The 12609-nt window shown below is 41.8% G+C and overlaps 1 long non-coding RNA gene and 1 pseudogene across 2 annotated transcripts; both read left to right on the forward strand.

Moving 5' to 3' along the window:
• Window positions 1–3649: 3649 nt before the first annotated feature.
• Window positions 3650–4846, forward strand: LOC308404618. The gene is made up of 3 exons (XR_013973158.1): window positions 3650–3862; window positions 3948–4028; window positions 4526–4846. It is a non-coding gene; the product is annotated as an uncharacterized lncRNA (long non-coding RNA).
• A 661-nt stretch (window positions 4847–5507) lies between these two features.
• Window positions 5508–12099, forward strand: LOC308384787 (serine protease FAM111A-like; annotated as a pseudogene). Its single transcript has 2 exons — window positions 5508–5962; window positions 7057–12099. The product of its transcript is annotated as a serine protease FAM111A-like (transcript).
• Window positions 12100–12609: the final 510 nt, after the last annotated feature.

Consider the following 12609-nt stretch of genomic DNA (forward strand, 5'->3'; position numbering starts at 1 on the left):
CTTTCTTTTTCAGAGTTCACTCTAAAAATGTGACTTTTGCTTTCAGTTTACATATTTTCGATTTCAAATTTTTCTTTTAACTACACAAACATTATGGCCCTGATTTAACTCCATAAACCTCCAGACTATAAAAGATGCGTACAGCCTTCCGAAGCTAGAGGACACGTTCTCAGTCCTCAATGGTTCACAGTGGTTCTCTGTTCTTGATCTAAAATCAGGGTACTACCAGATCGAGGTCGAAGAAGCAGACAAACCGAAGACGGCCTTCGTGTGCCCTCTCGGCTTCTGGGAGTTCAACAGAATGCCTCAGGGTGTAACGAACGCCCCCAGCACGTTCCAGCGGTTAATGGAGCGGTACATGGGGGATATGCATTTGAAGGATGCATTGGTCTTTCTTGATGACGTGATAGTATTCTCCCGAACCCTTGAGGAACACGAAGAAAGACTCATGAAAATGCTCACTCGTCTAAAAGAGTTTGGGTTAAAGCTGTCACCAGAGAAATGCGTCTTCTTCCAGACTTCAGTCCGTTATCTGGGACATGTGGTCTCCAGAAATGGAGTTCGGACTGACCCTGAGAAGATTTCGGCCCTTAAAACATGGCCTGTCCCACGAACCCTGCGAGAGTTAAAGTCGTTTCTTGGTTTTGCTGGGTATTATAGAAGGTTCGTTAAGGGGTATTCCAGCATTGTGAAACCTCTCCACAACTTAACTTCGGGGTACCCACCTAGCCACAAGAAATCAAAAGTAAACACAAGACAAAGTGCACATCAGTACCATGACCCAAAAGACCCTTTCGGAGGTCGCTGGACGCCAGCTTGCCAGCAAGCCTTCGAGTCAGTCATCCAAAGTCTCACCACTGCCCCTGTACTTGCCTTCGCTGACCCCCAGAAACCCTATATACTGCACACCGACGCCAGTACCACCGGGCTTGGTGCTGTATTGTATCAGGAGCAAGAGGGACAACTTAGAATCATAGGCTATGCAAGTAGAGGGCTGTCACGGAGCGAAAATCGCTATCCAGCGCACAAGTTGGAGTTTCTGACGCTCAAGTGGTCAGTTACAGAAAAGTTCAGCGACTATCTCTACGGCAACCACTTCACCGTTGTAACGGATAGTAATCCGCTGACTTACATTCTGACTTCAGCAAAACTTGACGCAACTAGCTATAGGTGGCTAGCAGCACTGTCCACATTCTCTTTCAAACTCCTCTATCGTCCAGGGAAGCAGAATGGAGATGCGGATGGATTATCACGCAGACCACACGGAGGGCTAGCGGACGATCTGAAATCACAAAAAGAGATTGAACGCATACAACAGTTCACTCAAGATCACCTTTGTGATCCAGACAACATCAATGCCGTAAATCAGTCTGTGGTGAAAGCAATCTGTGAGAGGCAGTTCACCTACAGCGTCAGTCCTGACAATGAAAGAGAGACAGATGCAGATTGTGTTGCCTTGGTGGAGGTGCTTGCTATGTCTCCTAGTGCTGTACCTGATAGCTATGGGCAAGAGGAACAGTTTGGAGGTCTGCCAACCATTCCCCATCTAACTGAGGCAGAGCTGGCAGATGAGCAAAGAACCGATCAGTGTATAAAGCATGTTATTTCTCAGATCGAATATGGGGACACACCACCTCCAACCGTGCGCACACAGCTCCCAGAGCTTCCACTGCTCCTCCGAGAGCTTAACCGTCTTGAGCTCCGCAACAATGTCTTGTACCGGCGACGCCAAGAGGGGTCCCAGAAAACCTACCAGCTTGTACTTCCAGCTGAGCTTCGCAACACAGTTCTCACCAGCCTGCATGACCATATGGGTCACATGGGAGTCGATCGTACACTGGACCTTGTAAGGGCAAGATTTTATTGGCCAAGGATGGCTTTAGACGTGGAAAGGAAAGTGAAGACGTGTGGCAGGTGCGTGCGGAGGAAGGCACGGCCTGAAAGAGTGGCCCCCTTGGTCAACATTAATACGACACGACCTCTTGAACTCTTGTGCATGGACTTCTTGTCCCTGGAAGCTGACAAGAGCGGAACCAAGGATATATTGGTGATCACGGACCACTTCACTAAGTTTGCAGTTGCTATCCCAACACCTAATCAAAAGGCTTGCACAGTGGCAAGGTGTCTGTGGGAGAACTTTATGGTACACTATGGCATCCCAGAAAAATTGCATAGTGACCAGGCTCCAGATTTCGAGTCCCGCACAATCAAGGAACTCTGTCAGGTGGCTGGTATCCACAAGGTGAGGACAATCCCATATCATCCTAGGGGCAATCCTGTGGAACGATTTAATCGTACCTTGCTTGATATGTTGGGCACTCTCCGTGATCAAGATAAGTCCTGTTGGCGTGACCATGTAAGACCCCTGGTTCACGCTTATAACTGCACCAGGAATGAAGTGACTGGTTTCACCCCGTACGAACTGATGTTCGGACGCCAACCTCGGTTGCCAGTTGACCTTGCATTCAACCTGCCAGTGCAAGAGGAACAACACTCATCTCACTCTGAATATGTGCAAAAACTCAAGTCACGTCTCAAAGAAAGCTACAAGTTAGCTATGGACAAGGCTGCAAAGATAGCTCACAAGAACAAAATGAGGTTTGACAGACATGTAACTGCCTCAGACTTGGAAGCTGGAGATCGGGTATTGGTCAGGAATGTCCGTATCCGGGGCAAACATAAGATTTCAGACAAGTGGGAACACACTGTGCATGTAGTGGTGAGAAGGGCAGGCAACCTCCCAGTATATACAGTTAAGCCTGAAAACAAAGATGGTCCCCTAAGAACACTACACCGGGATCTGTTGCTACCATGTGGCTACCTACCTGTGGAGGAAAGCAGTGAGCATGTCCAGAAGCAAGTGTCACACAGGCCAAGAACCCGTGCAAATCCAGCGCTAGAGGAAGAGAACTCCTCAGACAAAGAAGATGATTTGCTCATTCCTGTTTGGTTGAGTTCCCTTGTCCACACAGTGAGTGAGAGTCCTGTAAATGTTCCTGATATTGACAACCCACCTGTTTTTGACAGCCAATCTGATTTTGGCAACATACCTGATATGCCTAACAGTACTACAGATGATACTGAGTACTTATCTACCAATGGAATCACACCGACCGAACAAGTGGATGAAATAACCTTAACTGAAAATGACTCACCTGTTGATGACCCAGACGTCCAAGAAAGGCAACTTCCATTTCAGGAGGCTGGCACCAGAGGTGCGAATCCTGAGGAGAGAATGGAGGAGATAGCCCCAGTGGATACAGGGGAAAACATGGATACAAATGATTCTGTAAGGAGATCTGAGAGAAACCGTCGTCCGCCACGACGGCTTGACTATACGGAGCTAGGCAATCCTCTGATCACTGCAGCAAAATCATTCTTGCAAGGACTGTCTTCAGCTTGGGCCGATGTCATCAGTGATGGTGAAGAGCTTGTTTCGCCCTCTTCCTTGACCCGTCAAATAATCATCATTTAACTGTCTACCATGCACAGGGACGTGCATGAGTTCAGGAGGGGAGGGTGTAGCCCAGATGAAAAAAATCATATTTATTCTCTTTATATTAACTGTCCACATCAACAAAACGTCATATTTCCTATGACCATGGAATGCACCTCGCTCAGCGACCAATCAGAGCCTACCCAGGCCGCATTGACCCTGTCAGCCAGGAAGTGAGGTGAAGGTGCATGGTGCTCCCGGGTTTTTCTCATCTCAGCAAGAGGAGTGGAGGCATCTGCTACTCAAACCGAGAAATCCACGGACAAAAGAGAGGAAAAACTCAGGATTGAGAGGAAGGAAAGCCAGCCTACTTACCTGCTGGAAGTCCGGAGTCGAGTGGCTGGATGAAGGAGAGAGGCAACGTCGGTAAGACGAATGTTATTCTGATGGAAAAAAAACTTGTAGAGACTTACCGTCGCAATCATACTAATGCTAGCTCGGTGTCTCACAGGCTAACCACTCACCTTTCATCCGGAGAGCTGCTGCAATTCCAACGCCAGTGTGTGTTGGGCTTTTGCGAAACAGAGCAACGGTGAGCAACATGTTCTTAGCTGCTCTAAAGCTAATTTTTGTCAGTTCACTGTGAGTTTAAATCTAAAAGTTTAATCTAGAGGGTAATTTTTAGTGCATTTCTCTCTCACGAATAGACCTATAGTGTGGAGAAATCAAGCACACTGCTTTAATGCCTCTGAACTGAACTCGCATGTATATTTTGTTGCTTATTTGCACATAGTTCTGAATTTGTTATGGTGTATTGTATTTTGAATGTCAATGGTTACTTACCATAAGTATTGTTTAATTAATGTTTACATGAATAGAGAAATATTTGAGCAACTTAGATGTTTAGTTCTCATATTTGATATGCTTGAAAATTGAATGTTGTACAACAGAACTGTGAGATTTGATAAGATTTAAGATGTTGATGCAATGAATATGAGGTGATGCAATATTTTGATTTTGTATTTTAACCTTAAACAATGCATCTGGAACAGACTGATTAGAATATACATTTTATGACCTGGATTATAGGTCAGGTTTTTTGGAGAGGACGGAAAAGTCCAAGGACCAGGACGATATTCCAGTTGTGATAGATGGCGAGCAAACCACTTTGAGGACGATCAACCCCAAAGACGATACACACCACACACTCATACATTCCAGTTACACTCACAAGGACCTTTGAAGTTGGCTATCGCCAGCTTAACTCTAAATTCTTAAAGGGCCCCAACGAGTACTTTTATTTTGTTTGAGTGTGCACACTATTTATTTTATTTTATACTTTATCTGTATAAATTGGACAAATACCTGTTATACTTTGTAACAATACAAGAGTGGCTACTCAAAAGTTAACCTTGTGTCCAGATCATTATTGCTGCTCAATACTTTAGCTCCATACGAATTTGGTGTCTTCTGATTCTGGCCAGGGTCTTATTACAAGCCCGAGTAATTATTGCGCTGTAATTCACCTTTATACCTTATAGTTGGTTACAGCAGCAACTCCTGTATACTGAACATAAGAAAAGTAATGTGTAGTGCTTCTTTTTTTTTTTTTTTTTTTTAAAAGCCAAGATTCCAGGGCTCATGCTTATATGGTTTTCTTTTATCCAAAAACAGGTTAGTTTAACGATCGTGTAACTGTGTCCTTGACCTTTTTACCTGTTTGAGGAGTGGGTTCCCTGGTCCAGATATTTGGGATGATTCAAATGCCGAGTCTCCAAATGCAAACAAAATGATATTTTCCGCGTTATTTCTTAAATGTGCATAAATGGGATCGGATGATGAGTAATAAACGATAAATGTAAATCAGTTTTTTTTTAACTTTGCAGACTCATTTACAGTGAAAGCGATAAAAAAAAAAAAGATCAGGACTTTAAAGAGATTATGAACAAAATGCATTACATTTTGTTTTTTGTTTTTTTGCTACATTAACAACTTTTCCAACTCTGATTCTCTGCAGGACCCACACGGACATTAGTTCAGACTGAAATCCAGTTCAGACGGCACATGCAACATGTTCAAGCATGCACGGAGGCCTTTCAGTAAATATAAGAAGATGGTTAAGGTGAGAGATTGCTATTCTGTCTTTTACATCGGTACAAAGGGAGGACTAAATGCCAAAAAAGAGAAAAGTTTTTTAAAAAACTGACGCTTTAAAACAGTTCAGGTATCTTTGTGTTTACGGGGAGAAGGGAATAACTGCGGCCGAGGCTCTGAAAAGAGACGGTCGCTTCACCGATGACCTGGGCTACTTTGAGCTGGTTAACATCAACGACAAACGTAAGACTGAGTGCACAGACATAATTGATTGTCTGGACAATAAGAAATTCCAAATATGTTTTCCACAGGGAGCAGATACGGAAATAAAAGATGTAGCCATCCCAGGACAGCAGAAACCTCCACACGCATCAAATAATGCAAAGCGCAGCAGTGGAATGACATCAGTCCTAGATGTAGTGTGGCACCCCTGTGAGGGAATGACCACATTAATATTATTTTGTGTAAAACACTCATGTAACGGGACATTTTTCATTACTATATGTATTTATTTTCAGGTTCTTTAAGAGGATAGAAAATCCATGTAACAGGGATTCATTTTATGTTAGAAAACAGTGAGGGCGGAACTTTGGTGCTTGCTCCGGGGTTTCGGGGTGCAGTAAGTGGAGCCCACCTTCCGCTGCTTCCTCAGACACGTTCTGGAGGAAAGCAGAGATGCATCGTGTCTTCCTTACTCTGCTCTTCACCTGCTTTTACAGGTCGGTAAATGGTGCTCGCACCGAAAATGTTGTTTATTGTCACCATGGTTACCCACGTTAATGTGAATGGGAGAGTTAAGGCGGTCCGCCAAAGTTATTTATATGTAAACACGGGAGAAAACCAGAGGAGTGTCCCGCGCGACCGCACCGCGAGCCCGCTCGTTAGGTGGAGCGCTCGTGAAGCAGAGTCAGTGCGCTCCCATGCTCTGTGCAAACGTGTTGTAATGCTCCAATCAAATCAGTTCTGTGAGATGTGAATGTTAATAGTTATGTTAAAGTGACTGAGTAGATTAGCTAATGTAACACAAGCACTCTGAGCAACTCTGTGTAGCTAACAGAGGCATTCATGGGTTGATTAAACAAGCTGTTTCATGATGCACTAAATAGTGATTTTGCCAGTAAATGTACAAATGTAATGTATTTACCAATGCTGTTATTGAATATAACTGTTTAGCCAGTAAGACACTGCAGAAGACAATGTGATGTGTTTATTGATATGATAAAAGAATGTAGCTGTTATGGAAAGAAGTGTGAACTTGAGAAACTGAACCAGTTAAAAAGAGTATATTTCACTGATGTTGTGAAATAAGTAAATGTAATTGATGTGAATGAGGAACCAGCTGAACAGTATATTGAAAGCTCATGTTTAGTGTTTTATAGCATTTATTTGTGTGAAATAAATCAGACTCAGACACGTTCTGGAGGAAAGCAGAGACGCATCGTGTCTTCCTTACTCTGCTCTTCACCTGCTTTTACAGGTAACATATTTGTCATCGTGGTCTTCATCCTTGGGACCCGTAACAGTAGCACGGCAGAACGGATTCAGTCTAAAAACGGCAATCAAAGAAACGGGCAGCAGCATTGACCGTAAGGAGGTTTACGATATACTTTGTCAGCAGTATCCGCGTCTGAAACGATGGATGGAGAGTAGATTCCCCAAAAATTCTTTCCAGGAAGCACTGAAATACAGGAAGGAGAACTTTGGAAAGAGCTGACAGACTTTTACTGAAATTCGCAGTGTTATGTTGCTGCTCGAACTGAGCGAGTCAGTTTGTCTCATAACTGGTTCCTTCATAAAGCAAGGCACCGGCTTTGTGCTATTTGACAACTTTGTCTTGACCAACGCCCACTTATTCGACTACTGGGTTAAATCAAACACACCTAACTGGCGTGAATTTCTAAACGTTACCGTGGTCTTTAACTTTGAAGACCAAGAATCAGACAGGAACAACCTCAGCGCTAAAGTGTTCATCGGCAACGATAAGTTAGATTATGTCATACTTAAACCGTTCTTCTGTCATGATCAGGCTGTGTGCAGGCAGGAGAGGACCCAAACGCAAACTCACGGGAGAACAGGACTGAACTCAAAATACAGCTTTATTGCTGACAGAGGATAAAGGCGATACAAAATAATATGAAACTAAACTGGGAAGTACTAAGGAATTGACTCACGAGGGGCACACAGTCATGAGGGAGAACGCGACACCGAACTGAGGGAGACGCAGACATAAAAACACAGAGGGTTAACGAGGGAAGTGGGAACACACTGGGAACACAGGTGACACTGATAATCATAACAAGACACGGCTGGAGTAAATGCAAAACTGACGGGAGACTGTCAAAGTAAAACAGGAAGTACACAGAGGTTCAGACAGGAGGAGAGAGAGCACGGGGAGAACACAGACATAACGGGCTGGGGAAAACATGGAATAAAACACAAGGAGAGACGAGGGCTCACAGATACACAGAGGGGCAGACAGGGGGTAAGAGTCACAAGGGGAAAACACATAAGGAACAACGTAACAGAGCAACCCAGGAAGCATGGCCTAAATAAGGAACAATACACAAATACATAAAAACTAAGAATACTGGGCCACCATGGCCCAGGACCATGACACAGATAGAGTTGGGTGTCATCTGCATAGCAGTAAAAACGTATACTATGTCTTCTGATGATACTGCCTAAGGGCATGTATAATATAAACAGAATTAGTCCTAGCACTGAACCCTGTGGAACACCATAGGTGACCTTAGGGTGTGAAGAGGACTCTACATTTACATGAACAAATTGGAGTCTATTAGATAGATATGATGATATCTATATCTTGGGACCTATAATATCTACAGCATGTTCTAATCACTCTAATAGGATATTAGAGCAGGGCGATATGGCCAAAAATATTTATCACGATATATATTTGAAAATTTGCGATAACGATATAACTGACGATATAATTGATGCGAGACAAAATACAACTCCACAACATTACTAGCGCAAAAAGACAACCTTCCATTTATTTTCACTTAAACAAGAAGCTGGTTTTTTATGTACATTAAAGGTTTATAAAAATGTAACAGTTCAAATGCAAATTCCTTGTTTAAAGTTTAACCAAAAGGCATTTCCAGTAGAAATGGGCTGACATATCCTGAGCATAACCATGTATAATATCCACTGAAGTTAAAAAGAGGTGCTTTGCAACAATAAACTGCAGTGTGCAGTACGTATTTTTCGGACCATAAGGTGCACAGGATTATAAGGCACATTAAGCGAAACAAAGCAGTCAGATAAATCAAACTTTATTAAACTCATTCTTCTTGCTTCCTCCACTTGTGTACCATTGATTCATTAATGTTGAATTCTCTGGCAGCTGCTCTATTCCCATGTTGTTGCAGTATATTAATGACTAACCTTGTATTGTGGATGGATTATCTCAGTTGTTCTCCTGACTGAAGTTTGGTCCTTTTACAGCATCCTGCCATGCGATTGCATTTGTCTCTTAACTATCAGGAACTTTAACGTTAACTTTTATAAGTGGAAAAGTGTTAGTGTTCGTCCTCCAACTTCACTGTTTATGTTATGCTAACATAGCTGTGTCGCTAGCGATCACGTAGCACATCATTATATACCAGCTAGCCCAACTTCAGTAACCCTACAAACGTCACTGCTGTTTAGTTTCCTGTCTTCATTTATGTTGGAAGTGATAGCAGAGCTGTACGTTTGATTTTTTTTTCAGAAATCTCTCAGTCAGAACATGCAATATCATGCTTAGGTAACTAGCGAAACTAGCGAGCTAACTTCCGCTAGCTTCCTGCTAACTTCTAACTCCCTTAAATGTAATAAATTTTGTTTTCATGGATGCCTGGAAGTTAAACTTCATAGTTACACCTGGTAAAGCAGCAATGCTGATCGTTTTATTAAAGATGAAAGAATTTAGACAGTTTTTAACTGTCAGTGATGCTGCAGTGTTCGTTTGACCTGAAGATACGGAGTTTAGGACCCAGATTACTCCCAGATTTAAGAGCATCTTAGTCCGACAAATACGACAATAACGACGGCTGCTTGCATGTTCTGCAAAAAAATGTGCTTTATCGTGTATCTGACGGACAAACACCAAACCAGTTCCACATCACTGAAGTTGCACCATTTTTACAAACCAATTCTGGTTCATCTGTTTCACTCAACAATCGGCCATGTGCGTATGAAAACAAAGGCACTGCGCATGTGCGTTTTACTCATATTCTATCGCGATATTTCATTTTCCTATCGTTGCCTAACATTATACCGGTATTACCGTGAACGGTATAATATGGCCCAGCCCTAACCTTCACTAAAGCTGTTTCTGTGCTGTGATGAGCTCTGAAACCTGACTGAAACTCTTCAAACAAGCCATTCCTCTGCAGATGATCTGTTAGCTGTTTGACAACTACTCCTTCAAGGATTTTTGAAAAGAGAGGAGAGTTGGACATTGGCCTATAATTAGCTAAGACAGCTAGAGATGGGTCTAGAGATGGCTTTTTGAGTAAAAGTTTAACTACAGCTAGCTTGAAGGCCTGTGGTACATAACTGAATATTAGAGATAGGTTGATGAGATGTAAGATTGAAGCATCAATTAATGGCAGGACTTCTTTGAGCAGTTTTGTAGGAATGGGGTCTAAAAGACACGTTGATGGTTTGGAGGAAGTAATTATTGAAGTTAACTCAGAAAGATCAATTGGAGAAAAAGAGTCTAACTTAACATCATCAATGGTACTAAGAGTAGCTGTGGATAATATTACATCTGTGGGATGATAATTAGTAATTTTTCTCTAATGATTACAATTTTATTTGTGAAGAAGTTCATGAAGTCATTACTAGTTAGCATTAAAGGGATGGTTGGCTCAGTAGAGCCCTGACTTCTTTTTCAGCCTGGCTACAGTGCTGAAGAGAAACCTAGGATTGTTCTTATTTTCTTCAATCAGTGATGTATAGTAAGATGTTCTGGCTTTGTGAAGGGCTTTCTTATAAAGCAGCAAACTACCAACTACCAAGATTACAATTTCTGTCTTCTTATCATGTAAAGTGAGGGAATTGCTCAGTAGCCAGTTTTTAACTCCACTCATACAATCAAAGAAGTGTTGCAATGACGACGTGGCATCCTCAGCCAATTCAAAATAGATTTGAATGTCATCCGCGTAAAAATGAAAGGACATATTGTATTTATCAAAGATTCAGGCCAAGGGTAACAAGTATAAAGAGAACAGCAAAGGAAACAGCACAGACCCCTGGGGGCTACCAGAGGTGACAGGGGCAGTGGAGGAGGTGTAGGTATTGTGACATTATTATATTATCTTTTGTCATGTTATAGCCCTAATTAAAGATTGTGAAATTATTATGTAGTTTTAGTTTGCATTATTCTCCTGACTTAGAAGGTGATAACTATTACATTTGTTAAACTGATTTGTATTACATTGGACTGCTGATTCGGTGTGAATGAATGATATTGTTTATGATGCATTATACTGCTGAGTTATAGGAAATACTGTTTTCAGAGAGTCATCGCCTTATTTGTCTGATTAGAAAAGAACAGAACATACTGCACAGGAAGCCAAGGTCATAACTTAGGCGCCGTAAGAGAGAAAGAATGTGAATGTTTAGCTTTTATGACTTTAGAGGGGGGCTGAGAGTATAAGAATGTGTTTGCAAAGAAGAATGGGCAAGGATTTCAGTCTCTAGATGTGCAAAGCTGGTAGAGAGATACCCTAAAAGACTGGCAGCTGTAATTGCAGCAAAAGGTGGTTCTACAAAGAATTGACTAGGAGGGCTGAATAATTACGGACACCCCACTTTGCAGATATTTATTTGTAAAAAATGTTTGGACTCATGTATGATTTTCGTTCCACTTCTCACGTGTACACCACTTTGTATTGGTCTTTAACGTGGAATTCCAATAAAACTGATTCATGTTTGTGGCTGTAATGTGACAAAATGTGGGAAAGTTCAAGGGGGCTGAATACCTTTGCAAGCCACTCTATATCACAATCCCATTTACTGTGTTATTCACTAAAATAAAATAGGTGCAGAATGGGCCTCACAAACTGGGGTTTTATTATTTTTACACAGCAAATAGGGTGTGTATACTGATGATTGTATGCTTTTCATTTGTGCATTTCAGTTGTTCATTGGTTCAGAGTGTAAAGTTGGTGGGTTGGTTGGTTTTTTGACATTTAGTACAATGTTAATAAGATGTTTAAATGTATTGATGCATGCTCAACCATCCAGGTAAGTAAATCTCCAAAAGTTGATTCTGTTCATCTGGATGTAGCGTTTTCAGTGGGAGAAACGTTTCATCACTCATCCAAGTGACTTCTTCAGTCTCAGCAGACTGCAGGTTTCCCCAATCTTATAAACAGTACATTTGCATAATGACTGAAACCAGCCCACTGAGGAAACAATAGGATGGGAGGTCAGTTCCTTAATCATAATTATGCAAATTCTCATGACCATTGATCAACAACCACTGACCAAAGCCCACTGATCAATGGCCATGAGTACCATTCACAGAGAGTTGGGGAATGGCTGCAATCACAGCATTGTAAGATGGTGACAGATGTACCCGTAGGCCCCCTCCTCGATTCAGAGATGGTCTTTCCTTTTTCACGTAAATGGCCTCCTTAACTCCGCGCTCAAGGAGTTAAGGAGGTCTTAATATTTCCGCTTAAGTTATTACTTTTCTGCAAAACCATAGTATTTCTGCTACTTGTTACATTTCTACTAAGTTATACTATTATACTATTATATATTAAAGTATACTGTTGCCAAGTTGTTATGCCTGTGCTAAATATTAACATTTCTGCTTAATTACAATCCTTCTGCTGTGTTGTACTATTTCGGCTAAGTTGCAACATTTCTGATAAGTTCTGCTACGTTATAGTATTTCTGAAAAGTTATTATCACAGGAAATGCAAATTTTACTAGTTTCAATTCAGATAAGGATGGGGTTTTCACATTAACCATTCAATCTGCTTATTGTGTGACCTTCAATAACCACCAAGTCCTATTACTTTTGGTAATAAAAGTACTACAAAGTCCACTGATTTTTG

Source organism: Rhamphochromis sp. 'chilingali' (genome assembly GCF_963969265.1).
Source record: "Rhamphochromis sp. 'chilingali' genome assembly, chromosome: 1".
NCBI classification, from domain to species: domain Eukaryota; kingdom Metazoa; phylum Chordata; class Actinopteri; order Cichliformes; family Cichlidae; genus Rhamphochromis; species Rhamphochromis sp. 'chilingali'.